At 45.8% G+C, this 22,275-nt stretch overlaps 1 protein-coding gene across 1 annotated transcript in view; it reads right to left on the bottom strand.

Annotated features, from left to right (window-relative positions):
* The window catches only part of LOC144829539 (synaptotagmin-like protein 2), a 739,182-nt gene that overhangs the window by 581,247 nt on the left and 135,660 nt on the right, over positions 1–22,275 (bottom strand). The window lies entirely within an intron of this gene.

The following is a 22,275-nucleotide window of genomic DNA, read 5'->3' on the forward strand; positions in this document are numbered from 1 at the left end:
TGTGACACATAATTGTAAAAACTTTGATGTACAAAGAGGCATCCCTCGAATCTTCCGCTTCAGGCTCGGTCCCCTCCCCAATCACAATACAGGATGGTTTTCAGATAGTAGGAACGCGTGTGGTGTGACGGATCTCATCGGGTGGGGGCCTTGATCTACTGTAACTCCTTTGAAGAGGGGTGATTCTTTACAGCTGGGGCCATAAACTACATCTGCAGGGCTAGGTGATAGCCTGGGACCGGCCTGGACAATCGGACACAGAGGAAGAGGAGTTTCAGAGGGTGCGGTAGTGAAAAGGGCGAAAGGGAGGTGTCGGGCGGGCACAGGGTGTGATTCTCAGGGAAGAGCAGCGCAGATGGGGGGAGGTTTATTGCCCATGCATAAGACAGAGAGCGGGGGTGACCAGTGCCTGGGGGAGATGCTTGCGAGGGTGGGGAGCCATGCTAAGGATCGACAGCGTGCAGAGAGTGGGTCTGGTCAAGGCATCTAAAATGGCTGCCGTGCACGACAAAAGTGTGGCATTTGAAAAAAGGCAAGATGGCGCAGACAATGTTTATCAACACTTCCTGATTTCCTTCGAATCGAACGTTAACAGACGTTATCTCTCCCACACTACCGGTCCCCCTCGGCTTAAACGCCGAGATGGTAGGGACTGCATCCCGTGGAGATAGGCCGAGACGTCACTCAGCAGAAAAAAATGAAAAAAAAAAGTCTATAAACATACAATAAGTTAAAAGTCAATCATTCTTGTTTCCTTGTAGTACGCTCCCCAGTCCGCTTCCCGTTACGCGAACCGGGCGCACCCCACGAAAAAAAAGCGATTTTTTTTTTTTGTTTTGTTTTTTGCCCCGCGGAGCCCTTTTAAAGCCTCCACATCAAACCTAGGGGGTCAGGGAGGATCTACTATGCCCCCTTATGATCATTTGCCCCTTTGCTTTGGCCTCCTCTTGTCTCTCGATCCTACCGAGAGACAAGATGGCGGCCGCTCCGTACTGTTTGGAATGTTTACAGACACCGGAGAGCCAATCAGCTTCGCTTCGCAAAGCTCCGTAACGTGAAAAGTACGCGAAACGGAGCGCTACCCGGGACGCTGTCACAGATATATATCTTTTTTTAAACGTTAATTTCTCAAAATCCACTGGAGCACATATATTGAGACCCAGCAAAGGCACAATGGGCTACCGGTCCCTACAATTTTGCCAAGTTTCATGCAAATCCATTCAGCCGTTCGATTTTTTTTTTTTTTGCCCCGCGGGGCCCTTTTAAAGCCTCCACATCAAACCTAGGGGGTCAGGGAGGATCTACTATGCCCCCTTATGGTCATTTGCCCCTTCGCTTTGGCCTCCTCTTGTCTCTCGATCCTACCGAGAGACAAGATGGCGGCCGCTACGGACTGTTTGGAATGTTTACAGACACCGGAGAGCCAATCAGCTTCGCTTCGCAAAGCTCCGTAACGTGAAAAGTACGCGAAACGGAGCGCTACCCGGGACGCTGTCACAGATATATATCTTTTTTTAAACGTTAATTTCTCAAAATCCACTGGAGCACATATATTGAGACCCAGCAAAGGCACAATGGGCTACCGGTCCCTACAATTTTGCCAAGTTTCATGCAAATCCATTCAGCCGTTCGATTTTTTTTTTTTTTGCCCCGCGGGGCCCTTTTAAAGCCTCCACATCAAACCTAGGGGGTCAGGGAGGATCTACTATGCCCCCTTATGGTCATTTGCCCCTTCGCTTTGGCCTCCTCTTGTCTCTCGATCCTACCGAGAGACAAGATGGCGGCCGCTACGGACTGTTTGGAATGTTTACAGACACCGGAGAGCCAATCAGCTTCGCTTCGCAAAGCTCCGTAACGCGAAAAGTACGCGAAACGGAGCGCTACCCGGGACGCTGTCACAGATATATATATTTTTTTTAACGTTAATTTCTCAAAATCCACTGGAGCACATATATTGAGACCTAGCAAAGGCACATCGGGCTACCACTCCCTACAATTTTGCTAAGTTTCGTGCAAATCCATTCAGCCGTTCGGGCTAAAAGTGAGGCCAACCGCCCTATGGAAATTAACATGGGAAAAACGCGTTTTGGGACCCCCCTTTTTTCTCGGCCCCCCCTTGACGAACCCCCCCCAAATTTTCAGGGGCTGCTCAGAAACAAAATGTTCCATTTTCCTGAAAATGTCAGCCAATTCCGTCCACAAACGCCAAAGTTATTAGACATAGAATTTTCAAAAATCCCATAGAGAAAAAATCCTAACTATATATACCTACTGGCGACCGCCAGTCGGTAATATATATATATATATATATATTCCAAGACGTTCGAAATCAACTCAGCATCCGCTCCGCTGACAACGAAAATTGAGAAAAAAGCCACCAACTCCGTGCTATCGTTTCCAGTGTTGTTTATTCTGTGAATAACAGCCCACCAGTCGCCATGACGCGTTTCGCCTCAGCCGAGGCTTGATCACATGTCATGTTGAGAAGAAAGGAAGTGACATAAGTAGTGTGAGAGGTCACATGGTCAATGATACATCCTTTCACAAATTTAAAGTGATATTCACTAATTACATAGAAAAAGGAGGGAAGAGGGGAGTGTAGGGCATAGTGCCCCCATATTGCAGTGTCCACAAATTAAGCGTAGGCTTAAATCAGGTTACATCAAATCATAATTTACATGAATTTACTAACATAATCTTCAACTAATTTTCAAAGCTATAGAAGAACATAAACATATACAAAAATAAATAAGAATACTTCTACAAAAGAAGTGTAGTTTCCTTAAGACCATATTCCAAATTTCATATATTTACACCGCATCTACACAGTATTTTGTTGTCTTTTGGTTTTCTTATAAAAAAAAGAACTCCAAAAAACAAAAGCAGACTTATTTCCTCTCGACGGGTTATTCAACCTTCTGCTTATTAAAATTTATAAACATCAGTTTAAATATGCAATCCATTGCTGTTGAAGATAGTAAATGACATTTTGAATGTAAATCGTGATTCAGTGCAAAATAATACCACAGTGGGTAATGGCAATACTCAATCTCCCTCTAAAGATCTAGATCCAATGTAACTCATCGCTTTCTACCTTATACTTCCTTGGGGGTCATCAATTTGAATATTAATAAAAGTGACAGTGCATTAAAATTTCATCTATTACTTAATAGAATTTCAAACAATATTCAGGCTGCCAAATATACATATGTAAAAAGATATCTTGTTGCCCATCGAACACACTGGTGCCAACAAGATTCATTTGTATCTCCACAATCAATCACAGGCATGTGTAGAGATCTTCACTACAATTTAATCCCCCAGGCTGCTTACTGTTGAGTTCGAGGATGTATCTTGTTTCTAAGAGACGTAATTTCCCATCTCTATCTCCTCCCCTCCTCAATGGTAGAACAGAGTCCACCAGATAATATTTCAGCAGATCTGGGTTGCTCTGATGACATTTTTCAAAGTGTCTCGCTACTGGATAAGACTGATCTTTCCCTGAGATTGCCCGCAGATGCTGTAAGATGCGCTTGTGGGCAGGGAGACGAGTACTCCCAACATACTGTAAACCACATGGGCACAATAGTATATACACCACGAATTCAGTCTTGCATCCCAGTTTCTGTTTAATGGCAATCGGAGTATCATGGAAGGGACTAATGAAGTGGGTTTTATTGATGGCGTGCTTGCAGGCCTTGCAGACCTGGCATTTTTTAAAACCTGTAATCCGTTCCCACCATTTCTTGGGAACGTCCAAGGTATTACTGACAATAGCACTGCCTAATGAAGGAGATTTCCTGAAGGTGATCTGAGGTCTATTTCTCACTAGATCACCAATAACCGGATCTCCTTTAACCAAGTTCCAGTTTTTTGAAAAGATTTTACGGATTTCAGCATGTTGCTGACTATATGTAACAATTGCCCTGCATTGCATCTTTTCATCAGTTACAGATAAAGTTTTAACTGTGTTGCCAGCGCCCTGACAATTCCCCAATAGCTGTTCTCGGGTCAGTTTAGCTGTTTTGTTGATGGCCTCATTTATCATCTTATGACTGTAACCCCTCTCCAAGAAACGTATTTTGCACATATCTTGAGCCAATTTGCATTCATATATATATATATATATATATATATAATATATATATATATCCACAAAGCCAGTCACTCCTTCTGGAACTCCACGACCCGTGAAAGGTGGCGTGTACGTCGGCGGAGTAATTCCGACAGTATTATGCTTTCATGCACCAAAAGTTCGTAAAACACGCTCTCAGGACAAAACGAGGTAGTCACCACTTCCAAACAGTGCTGTTTATTTCACTATTTGAAATAAACAGCACTGTTTGGATGTGGTGACTACCTCGTTTTGTCCTGAGAGCGTGTTTTACGAACTTTTGGTGCATCAGAGTATATATATATATATATATATATATATATATATATATACTCTGATGCACCAAAAGTTTATATATATATATTCTGCCCAATAATAAAAGTGGGCACCTACTAAAATATTCTGAAGCAAACACATAAGATAAAGCACCGCCATGGTGCTTAAAAAATACAGGGGGTTGCAAGAAAGCATGTTGTGCGTGCAATAGGAGAACTCATTTAAGAAATTAGTGCTCACAGACTGTAAATAAAACATACTGAGTAACAACACCGTAAGAGGGCCAGTCCTCATGGGAGGTTGCAAAAGGAGAAAAGGAGGGACTACTAAGCCTATTCACGTATCAAAAGCAACCATTTAGAAAGGACAGTAACAGCAGCCAATTGAAAAGATGGGCGGAAAATGGTCAGAGGTTCAAGTCCATACCTGAATTCACATGCCTCGAAGAGACAAAACAAGCGCTGCCTAGGCGAGACATAAAAAGGACTTTGAAAGTGAGAGAGCAAGCAAAACGTATAGCTAATTTTAATGTGTAAGTACTGTGAATATTCTTTATAAATAAATGCGTGCCTACACACATTGGTGGTGTTCAAACCCACACTGCTATTGCTATTCTGATGTGAATACATTTACTATACATTTTGATGAATGCAAAATACTTTAGAACCTGCTTCTGATGTGTCTTCACTAAATATAGCTTAGAGTCTCCAGATCACGCCTGGAATGTTTGAGTCTCCGGTTAATGACTGTCTGTTTGAAGAGTAATCAATGGGGAATAACAGAGTGTCAACTCCTAATCTGGAAGAATAATGAAACAGCTTTGGAGCAGTTTTTGATTTGGATCAATACCTTGGATACCTATCTCAAGTTCACACACAGCTACAGCAGAAAAGAAGTCATCTTTCTTGATGTGGAAATCATGGTCAGTGGCACTTCCTTGACCACAAAAACACATTACAAACCGACAGCAAAAAATAACCTTTTGGAATTCACCAGTTTCCATCCCAGACCCTTGAAGGAAAATCTCCCCTATGGTCAATATCTCAGGATACGCAGGAACTGCAGCAGTATAATGGATTATAAGAACCACGCATCAGATCTAACCCAGAAACTGAAATTAAGAGGATACCCATCGAGAATACTTGAGATGGGCAACAAACGGGCTAGAAACCAACCCCGTGAGGCCCTCTTAGAGGACACTATTAAGGAAACATCAGAAATACCTCTAACTTGTGTCACCACTTACAGTACCCTCTCCAACCAGATGAAGAAATCTATAAACAAACACTGGAGCATAATCAGGAGCAACAGAAAAGATTGGCAAAAACCACTTTTCTCTTTCAAAAAAACAACCAGACTGAAAGACACTCTGGTGCACACCCGACCCAGGGCCGAAAAACTGAACCATGCAAACCCTGGATCTATCACCAATGCATGGGGCTTTCCACCCATAATAGGGCACTACCCATGCTCTAACTGCAGCGTATGTCATCTGGCGACGCATACAAAAGAACTGTCCCTAGAACCGGGCAAAACATGGTTTCAAAATAAGCATACCAACTGTAACTCAATGAATGTTGTTTACCTCATCACTTGCACGTGCGGGCTGAGATATGTTGGGATGACGACCCGAAAAGCCAAACAACGCATCTGCGAGCATCGCAGCAACATCACATGCCGAAAAGTGACCACCAAACTTAGCGAGCACTTCATCCAACACAACCACACACCAAATGATTTGAGTTGGACCATCATAGAGCAGATTGAAACAACTGCCAACACTGCCAGCTTACTTTTTGAAAAAGAGCAACGGTGGGTGTATAGATTGGGCACACACCTAAATGGATTAAACGACCAGATCCCGTGGTCCTCAGTACTGAAACGCTGAAACTTCTGGCATGCACAGTTGGTGCACCTGCTACCTATAACAACCATCGGTTAATATCCTTTAGATAGGGAGCCAGTACCGGTTTCCACCACTGGTCTTGCAGGTGTTTTTGTAGTCTTAACACTAACAGGCGCAGTATATTTCTTCAACCGCAAGATGCCGCTCTCCTATCTTTTCTCGTTTATTCTAATTCTCCTTCCCTTCATTATATGGAACTAAATCATTTAAAACATTCTCTTAAATCATTTGAGAACATTTTTTAATTTTCAGAAACATTCACGGGTTTTGAGCTTCATCTAACCCGACTTAATCACTGTTGCCTTCTTGCCTTCTTTCCTTAGTAAGGTTTACACGTTGCCAGAACAACCACTTTTGACAGCGCGGGGATACTTGCTTCCCGACCTTTTCCAGCCTTTTTCCATTTCTCCGCCTGGTTACAGCTCACCGAGCTTGCTCTCCAAGCCTCGGTTGAATACCAGTTAGGGATTGGACCTGCCCTCCAAGCCTCGGTGTGAGCACAGTCTCCGATTGGCTTTGGCTAACCCCGCCCTCGCCGGCCCCGCCCGACACACCATTTCAGCGTCTCTGGCTCCGAGACCCACATCCACGGGGTCCGGAGCAGGAACAGCTAGGTGCCACGAGGGTGCTAGGCGTTGCGGGCGTAAGGATTCTGCACATCAATAATTTTGAGCTAAGTACATGACCTGTTTGTCTGCATTGTGAGACCACGTAAATTTACGAGGTATCCCTTTCCTTTATTTTACTTACAGGGCGTGCCATTTTCGCCTCCACCCCCCTCCCGAGACCCATGGGGCGTGGATCTTTTATCACACAAGTGAGATCTTTATCATCAACACTTGTGCTCTCTCCCTCCTCTGTAGGAGGAAGCAATTTTTACCACGACTATACGGTCGATTGATCTCTATTCACGAGTGCTTTAATGTAAGCCGCTCTGTCCCACGGCCTGTGACCTCTCTTCCATAGTGCATGCCCACATGCCTGTAATGCCCCTCTGGGCACTCCTACAGCGCTTCCTGGCACTAAAATAGTTTTATGGCACCAGGTCTCCTCTTAGACCAATCCACAGCGTCCTAAATGCAGAGACTGTGCTGACAAGCTCATACCTGTAAACATTGATCGTTTGTTTTGTCCTACATGTCTGTTTGTCTTTTTCCTTTCCAGACTACACAGGTTCCTCTGAGTGGAGGTAAATCCCACAACTTGTGGTTTGTGTTTTGTTTTGCACTTTTTTACACATAAAACAGTTTTTAACTTTCACGTCCTTTGGTTAGGGTGGGCCTTAGCGTGCCCATACCGCCAAGGTACAAGCTACATGGTCCTGACGAATGCCCACGTAATACTTACACTTAGGAAGGGCTGAAACATGTTGACCCCACTTTAAGTGGAAACTCCCATCATAATCTGCGGTAGTTTTTCCACACATATCCCTTTTTAACCATGTCTAAACTGACCAACGAAGAAATCATTGTGATTGGCACAGTTTCTAGACATTTTTAACATCACTTTTCACACTATTGTCACAAAACCAGCTCCGCAGTAATCTGGCGTTGCAGCACACCAGGGAGGCATTCGGCTTCTCCTGGTGGGCCCGATGATGAAGCATGTCACCAACCAGGTTGGTGAGTGAGGGCTTCCAAAAAAAAAAAAAAAAGATTCCCAATGTGTTAATAAAAGGGGTTTTTCCACACTTTTCTCACAGTCCTTTCACAGTCTTTGCCGCTGGGTCTCCATATAGATACCAGTGCAGTTGACACTCTTCTTTTGTTTGATATACATTACCTGGGGGAATAAGAGTGTCTTACACCCTCTCTCTCTCTGATTGTTTCATAGAATAACAGAGTGGTCAGCAGTCCACGAGTCCTGTAGAAAAGGAAAGAGTACAGAATCCACAAGATACTTGGGATTAGTCTGCCCCTTTAATCTTGATACAACAATAAGATCACAGAAAAGCTCATAACATGAAATATGATCCAGAGGGGAGGGAGTTCTCATGATAAGGAGGAAGCTGGAACTTACCTATTTTATCCATTACCAGGTAAAATTCACGGCTTCCTCAAAAGCAGTACAATCCCGATAATAATTCTTAAGGGTTGTCAAAAAAGCACTAGCCTCCTGCCTAACTCAGTATCAGTAGGGTAAGGCATGCCACAGTACAGCCTGCAGCGTGATGACGTCACTAGGCGACGGATAGGGCCAGCTGGCACTATGATCTCAGGGTCTGGTGATCCAGACAGCAGGAATGTGAAAAGCCAGCATTAGGCAACGTGTCGTCATTACCGGTGAATCACTTCACTCTGTAAATATCACAGACCCTAAACTGCATGCTTTACGTCTGCACACGTAGTAAAGCCGGCTGCCTGCCCGCCCAGTTAGTATCCACCATAATTATAATATAGTTAAATAGACTTTTAGTTATAATCGATTCTCTCGCTGCGCCCCAGATGGACCTCGCAACTGGACAGTTGGCAGCATGGTCGGGTGTGTATTGGAAGGTGAAAAAAAAGAGACATTTTGGTAGTGGGACCGATTTAAAGGTCCCAAAAACCTCCAGACCAGGTGGCTGGATGAAAGAATGACTGACTGATGGAATAGTTTGACCTTCACCCATTTGCATTTTCCCATCCTACCCGTGGCAGTGATATATGCATTGTTATGATAGCTGGTAAATTAATTACTGTTCCATATCAGCTACGCAAAGCATGATGGTCGCAAAGCATGTTTCCCAGGGGGACATGTCCATAAAAAATGATCTGCAAAGACTAATAGGTTTTTGTGCTTCATAAAACAACAAAGCAGGGTTATGTAACATAACAACCTCAACACACTATAGCATACCACAACATAAGATAATGTATGCCGCTTGCAAGGTTCACGCTAACGTCCAACCCGATGGCACACAAAGAATAAACATCATCCATTCTTGGGGGGCTCAAAATCATGGAGTCAAGTCACGTGCTCTTTGCCCACACTTTCAGTCACACACTCGTTTACACATCCACACACATTAACACTTACACACACTCTCGCTCACATAAACACACTCCCACCCGCAAGCACGCACACAACATACATTTAAAAGCATTTTTTGTATTTACCTCAGCTTCCATGGAAAGTCGTATTCCAACTAATTATACTCAATATTTTATTACACTACGGGTAAATTACACAATAGTATTCACTATTAGTAAATTGACAGCAAACAAAGAGAGTAGAGACCCAGCCCAGTAATAAGGACGACCTGCCATTGTGTTCCTGGCACGGATGTCAACCACCCCAGAGGTCAGGGGTCGCAAAGGCAGTGTCAGGGGTTGCAAGGGGCAAGCCAGGTGCCCCAGCTGCGACCTCTATCGGGCCCTAAATGACTCCACGCTCAGAGTCTTTCATGTGTACTCCAGTAACTTTTTCTCCTGAAAGTGTTCCAGAAGGACTTGACCTGCACGTACCCCTTCTTTTCCCACCCTCGAAAAGCACTTACTCCTGCGATTTAAAAAAGACAAGCTTTAGAGGGTGTGAAACATGTATCTCCTCTTCTGTCCTGTTTCCTTTCTGCATTTTCCACTTCCTGCCCTCGACTTAGCAAAGCAGCAGCAAAGGGGAGGCTATTTAGGATGCAAAAAGTGGGGGAAACAGGTGTGTGACATCACTTCCTCTAACTTTGGCATACAGGTGTATTGACGTTCAGTTGTAAATACCAATGGACTTACTAGTTTGTGGGTATTCGCTAACGTTTGCAGTGTCACATGTTTGTAAACCCCCTATCCTGCCTAGGGTGCCGACTTTCTACAGCAAACAATCCACCTTGCTGCTGATTGTCCATAGTAGTAAATCCAATCAGCAACCTGAATTGTCTGCTGAGTCAGCGAATAAGGAACACCGAATATCTCCAGCAGGTCTGTTTATGCACATGAAAGTTCCATCCACAAAAACGTAATGAATTTGCACCAATGGAAAACATCTGGAAGGACATCAGGTTTGCTGAACTCCACCATCACGACTGAGATAAATAAGTGTTAGTGATATAGCGCTTGCTCTCAAGCCAATTCAAGATGCTTATTGTACTCTGCTAAGGTTGTGGCAAAATCAGTTTGCTCTATTCTTGTTTTGGAAGAGGCATAAAAAGAGCTAATTAAGTTGCTCCATTTGTATCCCTCGATGGTCGTGAATCGGGGCATATCAAAACAATTTTGCTGGCTCAGTACAAAGCTGAGAACCTATATTTATGTGTTTGCAGTGTCTGAAATACACATATTTAATTCTGAGTTGATACATGGACATCTGAAGACTAGCATATGAGGAAAAAACTGTAGAAATCAGATTGCAAACAGCAGATCCATATGGTTATTCCCCATTCCATGTAGAAAACGTATGCTAGAGGAGTAATACCACACACAGCAATTACAGTTCCCCATTGTAGAGACAAGTATCAGGTGTATTAAAAAAACTGCTAAAAGATACGAATATTATGTGTTTTAAAAAACTGCCTAAAGAGATGCATTTCAAGTGTATATAGAAAACTGCTGAAAGAGACGAATATCTGGTGTATTAAACTAATGAAAGAGACAAATATCTAGTGTATTCAAAAACTGATTAGAGACAAATATCAGGTGCATTAAAAAAAATGAAATATCAGGTGAATCAAAAAAACAGATGAAAGAGACCAATGTCGGGTGTATCACAAAACCACTGAAAAAGATGAACATATCTGTTAAAAAAACACAGAAAGAGACTAATATCTGGTGTATTAAAAAACTGATGAAAGAGATAACTATCGTTTCTATTTAAGAAGCTCATGAATATCAGATGTATTAAAAAAATGTAGTAAAGAAATTAATGTCAGGTGTATTAAACTGTTCAAAGGGACAAATGTTAGGTGTATTAAATAAACTGCTAAAAGAGACAAATATTGGGTGCATTAAAAAAAGTGATGAGAGATGAATATCATGTTTATTCAAAACCTGATGAATATCAGGTGTATCAAAAAACAAACTGATGAAAGAAAAGAATATAAGGTATTATTTTTAACTGCTCAAAGAGACGAATTTCAGGTGTATTTAAAAAACTATTGAAAGAGAAAAATAACTGGTGTATTTAATAAATTGCTCAAAGCGACAAATATCAGATGTATTTTTTAAAAAACTGCTAAAGAGACGAATATCTGGGGCCGTATCTCACAAAGTGCCCCGGGGGCGCAACAGGTGCTTGCGCCCACGTGGGGTGCCCCCGGGGCACTCTGGTATTACAGAAGAGGGCGCAGATGCTTGTGCGTCCCCTTCTGTAATACTTAAAGTGTTGGAACACATACAGCACCGTTGCTTTTTCAGGAGGGCGTTCTCTCATTTGCATGAGGGTGTGGCCCCATGCAAATCAGGGAATCCCTTTGCCTCTGCGTCCGTGCTGTATTATTGAGTGGGCGCAGAGGCAAAGAAGCTGTCAGGGGGCACACTGACAATGCACCACCTAAAAAGTCAGTGTGACACCCGATAGCAGCCCTCTGGAGGGGGCAAAGGGGGTCCTATAGATCCCCCAAACATCTCCTTGCAGGCGGGTGCAGTCAAGCACTGCCCTGCCTGTAAGGGGATCTCTAATTCCCTTTAAAAGTGCAGGCAGGTTGCACCTGCAAGGTGGAACAACGAGTGTCCGCTTCAAAGCTGTTGAGTTTTTCACCTGAATGTGCTGCCCCCAGGGCAGTATGAGTTTGTGGCTGCCCTGGGGGCAGGACTTTCTATGTAATAGGGCACACTTTCCCAGCTTGCACCCGGCGCACGTGTGCTGGGTGCAAACTGGGAAAGTGCGCCCAATAAATAATAGGCCCCAGGGTCCATATTATGCGGCCCCTTCTGTAATACCAAAGTGCCCTGGGAGCACGCACAGCAGGCACAAACACCAGTTGTACCCCCGGGGCACTCCCGTAATACGGCCCCCTGTGTCAAAAAATTGACAAAAGAGATTAATATCATGTCTGTTAAAAATCTGAGAAATATCAGGTGTATTACAATAAACAGACGCACGATATGACTATCAGGTGTATTAACAAGTTTTGTCTCACATTGATCTCATGAGAGAACTAAGAAGTTGAGGCCTTTTCCAAATAATATATTAAAATAGAATGGCAGCTATAGGGGAGGTATCTATTGCTGTTTATTTTCATTTTTACAAATCATAACATGGAGGTGTGCCTGCTGTCCCATCGTGGCAACAGTGAGAAGGAAGGATGGGTGGACAGAGCTGGACAGACAGGCAGATAAACAGAGTGGATGACAAACAGGGGGAGAGATAAACAGGTAAAAAGATATTTCATGAGATGGATTAATTGATCGGTGAGAAGACAGCAATGCAGCTGAATAGTTTAAAGGGTTTGTTTTTGCCACGTATGTTGTGTTAAGCCCACGCTGTCTTTAAGATGTTTACATATAAAATGTACCGAGCGGCATACCAGGTATGATGCCAAAACATAGCAAGTATGATGCTGCTCTGTGAAGGTAACACAAACACCTCGAGCTGAGACTGGTGCAGGAAATCTCACTGGATTATTTCCTGCTTCTCTGTAGCTAATGGTCTGGCTTGCAGCAGGGGAGAGGGGACAGCGCCCCCCTATATCTGTGTTTTCTTAGGCCACAAAGAGGGCTGTTTGAGACAAAAGCTGTCGGCTGGTAGGACAGGCAGGTGGAAGTAATTGAAGTATTCAGAATGTAAACCATTTAAACATTATTTACAGAACTGAATGTACTGTGTGCAAACAGCAGCTGCTCCCTCTCAGACAGAGGGTTCCCCGCCCTGGTACAGTCGGCAGGGCACACAGACCCACAGTTCAAGCACTGCTGGGGGATGTTTGGTTCGCGTTTTTTTCCTATTCTGTGTTATTCCTCTTTGGTTTCGGAATCACTTGCAATCATGTCTGGTCTCCACGTCATGCTATCCTCAGTCATCAGGGTACCTTCCGATGCTGGCCTTGGACCATGATCCATGGTGACCTTGTACTGTCGCGACTCGTCTACTGCACGATTTACCCAGCACATTTATTCCCCCAGGCACAGTCAGGTTGGGCACCTTGTATTGCCCCGAAGGCACAGTCTAGTCGGGCACCTTCTACTCCCTCCAAGGCTTGGGCTAGATCTGCACTTCCTCCTGCCCCCCAAGGCCCAGCACCTTATCCTGCTCCCAAAGCATGGCCGAGCAGGCACCTTGAATTTCCCCCATGGCAGGGACTAGCGGGATACCCATTGCCTACAAGGCACCATATACTGACCCCCATGACAGTCTAGATGGCACCTTCAATTTCCCCAATGCACGGTTAAGCCAGACACTTTCTACTGCCCCAAGTCATGGTCAAGCCAGGCACCTTTTACTGCCCCCATGGATGGGTCTAACTAGGCACAGTCTTCCTTGGCACCTTCTACTGCCCCAAGGTATGGTTTTTCCTGGTCCCTTCCACTGCACCGAGGGCATGGTCCAACTCAATGCTGCCCTATCTTTTGGTTTCGTAAGGCAGGCTGACATGGACCGCCTTGCCGAACTGTGGCAGATGGTCTTTGCGTCCGCCACGCTGCCCTGACGTTTCCCCCCACCATCATAATCTGGCGGGGGGAAAACTGCCGTCATATGACAGAAGGACCGCCACCGCCGACCCTGCAGTGGTGGTCCTTCCGCCATCCTAATCGGCCCCTAAGTGAGAAAAAACAATATTTTGTAAACTAACTTAATTTTAGAAGACTTTCAAAGCAGAAAGAGAGAGTATGTGTGTGCATTTTTGTCTCTTTACATGTAGGGATTTCAGATGGAATCTGAAAGACACCTCACTATACTTGATTGAAAGCACCTGTACCCAACTTTTACCAGAAAATACATTTATTGGTGTAACACCCCAAACACCCTCCTGAAGTTACGCCCCTGCTCAAAAATCACCTAGTGCCATAGTAACCATTGGCACTAAAGGGAACTGCTTTGTGTGTGAATGTGCTTCTTGTGAAAGGTTTAAACCTCTTAGTCATGGTGAAGTTATCAAATGGTATCCCCATGCTGTATGCTGTAGTACGAGAAGAAAAATGGGAATGACACAATAACAGCGCAATGGATGTAGAGGACAGGCTGAAAGCGCCTACAAGTAGGTATAATATACATATAATTTTAGTAAAATCATAAGGTCTAGGCTATCGCCAGGCATGAAGAAGGAAAAATGAAGACTCAAACAGCACATTGTTGCCAACGGATATCTGACAATCTCTCAAAAAATAACGCTGCAGATTAGGGCATAATAGCAGGGCAAATTAAAATGTTTATATATATCATCTCTTTTCCCAATGAACAACAAAGTAAATTCATATTACGTAAAAATCGAAATAATGTAAAGCAATGATACTGTTCTCCAGCTGTAAAGATTCACCCATTAAGGAAACTTAGTTCCTAGCTTCTGCCTATCAGTGAAATGATGGATGTAGTGCCTGAATTAAATAGTATTGACCGGGCTTGGCTGTGTTCCTCCACAGGAGGCTGGCTGGCTGGTTTGACAAATGAGGAGCACTCTGTTGATATTTCACTACTGAACTGATTAGCAATACATGATCCAGGCGAGGAATTCTCTGTGGAAATCAGGGTTCCCTGAGAACAAGCTAGCAGGGAGGGGCTGACGTCCTTGCTACCTCTGACATTTTTTAAAATAGTATGTGAATTTCCCTCTGGAGTCATCACACTGCTCGAATAAAAACATAACAAAATATGTCAAGATTGTAGGCAGATTTAAACGTAAAAGGGCAGCTGAGCATAGTTTTATTGATGATTTCAGCAGTGAGCGTGACGTCTTGTGACACTGCCAGGGCTCTGCTCCACCATGTTGAGTCACTAAGCTTTTTGTGTGACAGACTGTGCTTTACCCCCTACATATGTGTGACTTACTCCAGAACTTGCAGTTAAAGACACACTTAAAGCAAGTGATATAGATCTCGGCAGACGGGGTACTTCGCCACCGCTGTGACCGAGTAACCCATACCTGGAGGTCTAAATCAGGCCCGTAGTTATGGTATGTTATGCCATTTTTACTGGCATATTTACAGAGACATTTTAAGGCATGGGCAAAGTGGGCAATTGCTCGGGCCCAGTGCTTAATTTGAGCTGGGGGTTTCGGGTGCTTGGCACCGGCACTTAATTGTTAACTCCAGTGCTTGTGAAAATCTGCCACAAGGTGGCACTGTCTGGATCATTTAGAGATGACCACAACAACAGTTAATTAATAATTCAATATCATTCATTACAAATGACTATTATCGTCCGCCCAAGCAATTCTTATAGATTTGGGGGCCTGAAATAGTCCGAACTGCACACTTGTAGGAGTGTGATGGTTAGACGTTGTGTTGCTACTATCATTGGGAGCATGGCTGGGGCAATGTGTTGTGCAAGCTTTAGCGGCCTCCTGACGAGAGCCCTGGCACTTATTGTTTTTACAAATGAAGCACTGCCAGGGCCCACACCTTCCATGGGGGCCTCCGAGAAAGGGACCTTTGTGTCACTTCTAGTTCTTTACTTCAACCACTTGGGGAAACCAGTGGTGGCCACCAGAGCTGGGAGTTACTCCGATTCCAGCTTCGGGAGTGAAAAATCTAGGCATTTGGCTGGACCCCGCGCTCACTTTTACGGACCACACTATGAAGACGTCCGCCACGTGTTATGGTATCCTGCGGGGCATAAGGCCGGTCTTAAAGTACTTTGATCCCCCCACCAGACAGCTTGTGGTCCAGGCGTCGATATTATCTCGGCTGGACTACGGCAGTTCGCTGATGTTGGGGATGAATCAGGCGGAGGCCTCCAGGCTCCAACGGGTGCAAAATGCTGCGGCGCGAGCCATTGTGGGCCTCCCCAGACACTGTTCTGTGTCAGGTACCATCTTGGCCCTACACTGGCTTCCGGTCAGACAGCGGATCAAATTTAAGGCGCTGTGTCTGGCCTTTAAAATTCTGAAATCTTCTTCGCCGCCGGCACTTGCCAACTTACTTACTCCTTACATCCCTCTGAGATCTTTGAGATCGGAGGCTCTCCACTTGGCAGTCTGCCCCCGCTTTAAACTGAACAGAATGGGTGGCCGCTCATTCCGGGTGCTCGCAGCAGGGCTATGGAACTCGCTTCCGGTGTGCATCCGAGCTCTTAATGACTTGTTCGCCTTTAGGCAGGCGATCAAAACCTTCTTGTTTCCCGCCTCTGAATAGTCTTCCCTTCTTTTATTGTGTTTTATGTTACAGTGCCTGTCAAAAGCGCCAGGACGCCCCTTTGCTGGGGCAGCTGTGCGCTCTAGAAATATAAATAACATAACATAACATAACATAACATAACTTCCACGCTAGGTGCTTATCTCTACCTCTCAACACTTTCTCTCCCTACCTACTGCCATTCTAAGGATATTTGAGACACCAGAGAAGACATATTTCAGCTGTTTTTGTATGCTCCAATAAAAAAAATCAATATTGTCTGGCATCATGTGATCTTGAATTAGCAGAAAATGTATGATAAACTTCAACCTTGTCCAAATAGGGGGCCCCAAAATATGTTTTGCCCAGTGACCCAAAATTCCTTAACCCGTTGCACGCTGATGACGGAACCGCTCCGTCATCAGCTGCGGTGGCGCTGTGCTGATGATGGAGCGGTTCCGTCATGGCCCTGCCGCCGCCCCTGCGGGCACGGATTCCGCGCCTGCGCTGGGCATTCTACTGAGCGGGCGGGGCCATGACGGAACCGCTCCGTCATCAGCACAGCTCAACCGCGGCTGGTGACGGAGCGGTTCCGTCACCAGCACGCGGCCGCCGTGCGGCCGCCCCGCCCCCTTAGCACTGCGGCGGAATAGCCGCCGCAGTGAAGGGGTTAAAACAACACTGTATATTTGTGCACTGTGGGTCAGATTGACAAAACGAATGCGCAAATCTAAGAACCACTCAGCACCTGCGACGATTTGTGCCAATTTCCACATTATTGATGATTCACAAAATGCATCAAGACTGTGATTAAAACCCATGCAAATTATTTGCGAGGGAGCCCTATGTAGACACAGTCTTCGTTACAAGTGGCCTCTTAATCCTGTTTTTGGTGGAACCTTACATTTCTGCCGAATACGGTATCATGACTCTGGCAGTATTACTGTCCCCACATTGTTTTCCAAGGACAATATCTTCAGGTCACACCGCGAGGACTTTGTTCCCACAAAAGGCCCGTAATTGCAGGCTCCCATGTGGATATGGATGCATCAGCAATAGTTTTCATATATACGCCCTACTGCGAAGGTATAGCTTCCTAATACCCTTATTACTAAGGCCTTCAGCAGGCAAGCAACTCCCATTGGGCTAAAAGGGCTTCAGCCCCTCCTGGCCCTCACGTTGTGTGTCTCAGCCCGGGCTGCTGCAGCTTGAGCTGCTATGGGTTCGGCCGGCCAGTGTCTCGAGTCTTATCTCCAGCACGGCACGCCCGAGATTTTCACAGGTCTTTAAAGACCATTTCCATATTTACATACCTTTGTAAACTGGTTACCAAGGCTTAGTTTTATTTTCTGGTTCCAGTAACCCCTGGGCCCCCACTCTGCCTATTCCTTACATTTGTATTTTACATTTAATGCAGTTGTGTGAGAATGCATTTCATGAAAACAAATATAAAGTAGGTTTGCCAAAAGTAAAATGCCAACCATTTGTTGTTTAAAGAGCCTGCAAAGACCTAGTCTTGGCACTAAATAGGGTTATAAATAAAAAAGTATGTATTCATTTGTAATGTGACTTTTCTGTCTTTGTTCCCTTTAATTATCAGTCATGGATCATTCAAGCAGCCCTAGAACACACATAAAAGTGCTTTCTATTTATATTTGCTGTTTGAAGTATGCACAGATAATTGTTGAAAATATGGTCTTAGGTGACTGCTTATTTTTGTACCGTCTGGGACATCAAAATAATGAGCTGTCAACCCTAATCATAAGACTGGTAGTTTGTTGCAGGATCAGCACATTATTTATTTCCTCCACCCTCGATCCCTGATGAATGCCATAATAGCAATAGTTTAACTTATATCTGAAACCCTATGCCGCTGTCAACAGCATGCTGAGTTACTTCAAGTGTCTGGGAATGCACCCTGCATTCAGACAACTCACTCCTCATTCTCGTCCTTCACTTTCACGCTCACCCTCCACTCACAGCGATCACAATGCACTCACACTGATCACCATGCACTCACACCATTCACCCGCTCACCCTGCACTCACAGTGATCATTGTGCACTCACATTGCACTTGGGCTGGTCACCCTTTACCTCACCCTGTGGAGAAGTGTGGCTCAATGGTTAGAGCGGCAGACCCTGATGCAGAGATCTAGCCCGGGACCAGGGTTCAATTCCCCGCCTCGGCGGGTCTTGGGCTCAAAATTCCACGGACCTGATAATTCTCGCCTCTGTGCCTATTCCAATCATGGAGTCCCACTCTGCAACTCTGGGCAATAGCTTGCTTAATCTCCACAACGGCCCCCATAACGCTAAGGATGCCTGGCCTCCACCTTGGGGGTGCCCAGGAGTGGACGCCTCACAGGGAAAGCCAGGATGGGTTCCTCAGCGGTATTTGTACAAGCGCCTTGAGATCATTGCGGGTGAGTAGTGCGCTATACAAGTATTAATTTACATTTATAATTTACATTTACCCTGCAGTCACTCGAGCACACTACTCACCCTGCACTCATGTGACACTTCACTCACCTGTCCCTCTCCCTGCTCAATCTGCAATCTCACTTAGACAAGCCCATCACTAACCATGCATTCATTTGTTCCACTCTGCACTTACATCCGCACCCAGATTCATATGGTCACCTCACTCACCCTGCAGTTACTCCACTTACCCTGCTCTCACACTGTTGCATCACTCACTGTGAACTCACATGGGCACTCCTGCCAGCCACACAGCGCAGAGGGTTAATGTGCCTGCTTCAAAGAACGTGTATCATGCAGATCACAGAACTGTGTGAGTAAACTATGAGTAGCACTATAAAATAATGATATGTTTATCCGAAAGGGGCTATAGAGAAATGAGGTGCATTGTTGGCGAGTGGTAGTGAGGGAATTCATGGAGACGGAGGAAATGGGGGAGGAGTGACAAAAAAGACTGTTCCATCGTGTGCGACCAGTGCAAGGGCCAGCCCTGGCTGGGAGTGTTAGCCCCCACTCCCCTCTGAAGTTCGGGTCTAGTTGCGCCCCTGGCCTCTGTGGTTTCAGGAGTTAGGTCAATGTTTACTTCCGCTGAATCCCTGCATGGCAGACAAGTGACGGTAGCATGCCTGAACTCACTGAGCAAATCCTTTTTATTTTCACAGGTGGTCAAATTACTTCTGCCGCTTTCCCCACCTTAAATTGTACTGTAATTGCATTTCTATAGCACTTACTGCCCCTGACGAGGCATTGAAGCGCTTTATGGCGCTAGTGTGGAAAACAAGGTCAGTGGTTAATCCACTAATTATTGGTTATATCGATTATCGGGATTAGCCTCGTGCTCTCAGCGTCACCTGTGTTTTCATTCTCCACGGGTGCACGTGCGTGTTCGTTCACGGTGCGAACCGAACGTGCGTGAAAGCACATGGTCAGCGACTAGCTGCCGCCTCCCCCCCAATCCGGCACCCAACACCCAGGAACGTGGACACGAGACGTGTTTTACTTTTTGGAAGGCGGGCGCTAGTCGCCCGGCCGTATTTATTAAAGTATGAAATTAAAAAAGGTTTTAATTGCATAATCAACAATGAATACAAAAATCAGCAGGACATTCAGTTATACAATTGTTATCAACAAGTTTGAGAGCCTGACCTTAACAAAACTCTAATACAAGTTGTTCCTAGCTTAAACGAAACATACTACCTTGATTTTTGTACATTTCTGGCCATATGGCAGGGTCACTACCGGTGTCAGGTCCTACAAGCTGCGCCTCCCCCCTAGAAGTGCGCATGCGCAGTGTTACCCCGGGAATTGCCCGGTCTACGCCCCAAACTCCATTTACCCACTAAAGGAGGGCCCTTACTCTGCGCCGGTGGCGTCATGAGTCCACGCGCGCGGGGTGGCTACCAGCCTAAGGAAAGCGTGAACTACTCCTACCCGCGCTCCTTTGCATATTACCTTGCCCCTGGAGTACTGGGAGTGGCCCGCAGGCCCCTCCCCCCGGGCGGGAACCTCCATAGGATGATGCCCGCCCCCTCAGACCTCAAATATGTGCTCACCGATAATGACCTTACCGCATGTCCCATACCTAATAAATACGACGACCTATGGAAAAATTCTAAAGGACAACTACACTGGCTAATAAATAACAGTATCCACGCATAGCTAAAAGGGGAAAAAAGGCCTAACGACACATGGCATAACATTACAATTCGGTTCACTCATGTTACTCAAAATTACAATATCAACGTATAGCTACAAAGGGAAAAAAGGCCTAAAAACACATATCTTCAAATACAGTTCACTTCACACATCACTTTTCTACAAAGGGGAAAAAGTCCTAACAACAGATCACAAAATACAACAACAGCCTACTCTCTCCCGCGGTCCATACCTTTGAAACTTACCATTAAACCGGACATAACGCTGCTTAAACTTTGTACCAAGGGATGGTGGGTGGGAAACAAAGAAGCCCCGAACGCGGGGCACAACGTTCAGCGAGGGAGCGTCCAGGGACAAGGGGGTCTCCTGGGCGCTCCCTACCTCTTATTCCCGAGGGGCCGGGTGGCCCCTCCTATCGCCCGCCCCCCCCGACCCGGAACCAGTCCATTGAATCCGGGTCAGGAGGGGCGCCGGCCAATCGGCGGTGGGCCGCGCCCCCAGGGCACGCCCCCACCGTCGAAGGACCCGAGGGGAGAGGAGGTGAGACGGTCGCCGCGCCGCCATGCGTGCGGGGGGGCCGAGGGCCCCCCCTTTTCACATGGTCAGCGACTAGCTGCCGCCTCCCCCCCAATCCGGCACCCAACACCCAGGAACGTGGACACGAGACGTGTTTTACTTTTTGGAAGGCGGGCGCTAGTCGCCCGGCCGTATTTATTAAAGTATGAAATTAAAAAAGGTTTTAATTGCATAATCAACAATGAATACAAAAATCAGCAGGACATTCAGTTATACAATTGTTATCAACAAGTTTGAGAGCCTGACCTTAACAAAACTCTAATACAAGTTGTTCCTAGCTTAAACTAAACATCCTACCTTGATTTTTGTACATTTCTGGCCATATGGCAGGGTCACTACCGGTGTCAGGTCCTACAAGCTGCGCCTCCCCCCTAGAAGTGCGCATGCGCAGTGTTACCCCGGGAATTGCCCGGTCTACGCCCCAAACTCCATTTACCCACTAAAGGAGGGCCCTTACTCTGCGCCGGTGGCGTCATGAGTCCACGCGCGCGGGGTGGCTACCAGCCTAAGGAAAGCGTGAACTACTCCTACCCGCGCTCCTTTGCATATTACCTTGCCCCTGGAGTACTGGGAGTGGCCCGCAGGCCCCTCCCCCCGGGCGGGAACCTCCATGGGATGATGCCCGCCCCCTCAGACCTCAAATATGTGCTCACCGATAATGACCTTACCGCCACAGGACAGTATTGTTAACCGACGATCTGGCCTCCCCCTCTAGCCCCTGCCTAAGGACACACTCCTCCTATCCCAGCCCTCTAGCCAAGCCCAGATATTGTCAGACCATAGGACATTACCCTCTTCTGTCAAATGAACCCCGTCCTTCAAGTAATACTTGTGACCCCAGATGCACCCATGAGGTATTGACTGTAACACGGGGGTTCGAAACAACCTATCCAACCGTGTGTTGATCCTCTTTACCGAGTGATTCAACGCCCTGACCGAATGACCCCCCCGCCACTGAAGTCGAGGTATTAGTTGTGACCATACTAGTGTGCACCCGGGGCAGGTCCTAGCTATCCAACCCGCTGTTGAGATAATCTCCTCAATCAAGATGCGCCTGCCCAGTGTTGCCAAATCGTTCTCCCCAAGGTGAAGT

This window comes from Lissotriton helveticus, chromosome 4_1 (assembly GCF_964261635.1).
Source record: "Lissotriton helveticus chromosome 4_1, aLisHel1.1, whole genome shotgun sequence".
NCBI classification, from domain to species: Eukaryota; Metazoa; Chordata; class Amphibia; order Caudata; family Salamandridae; genus Lissotriton; species Lissotriton helveticus.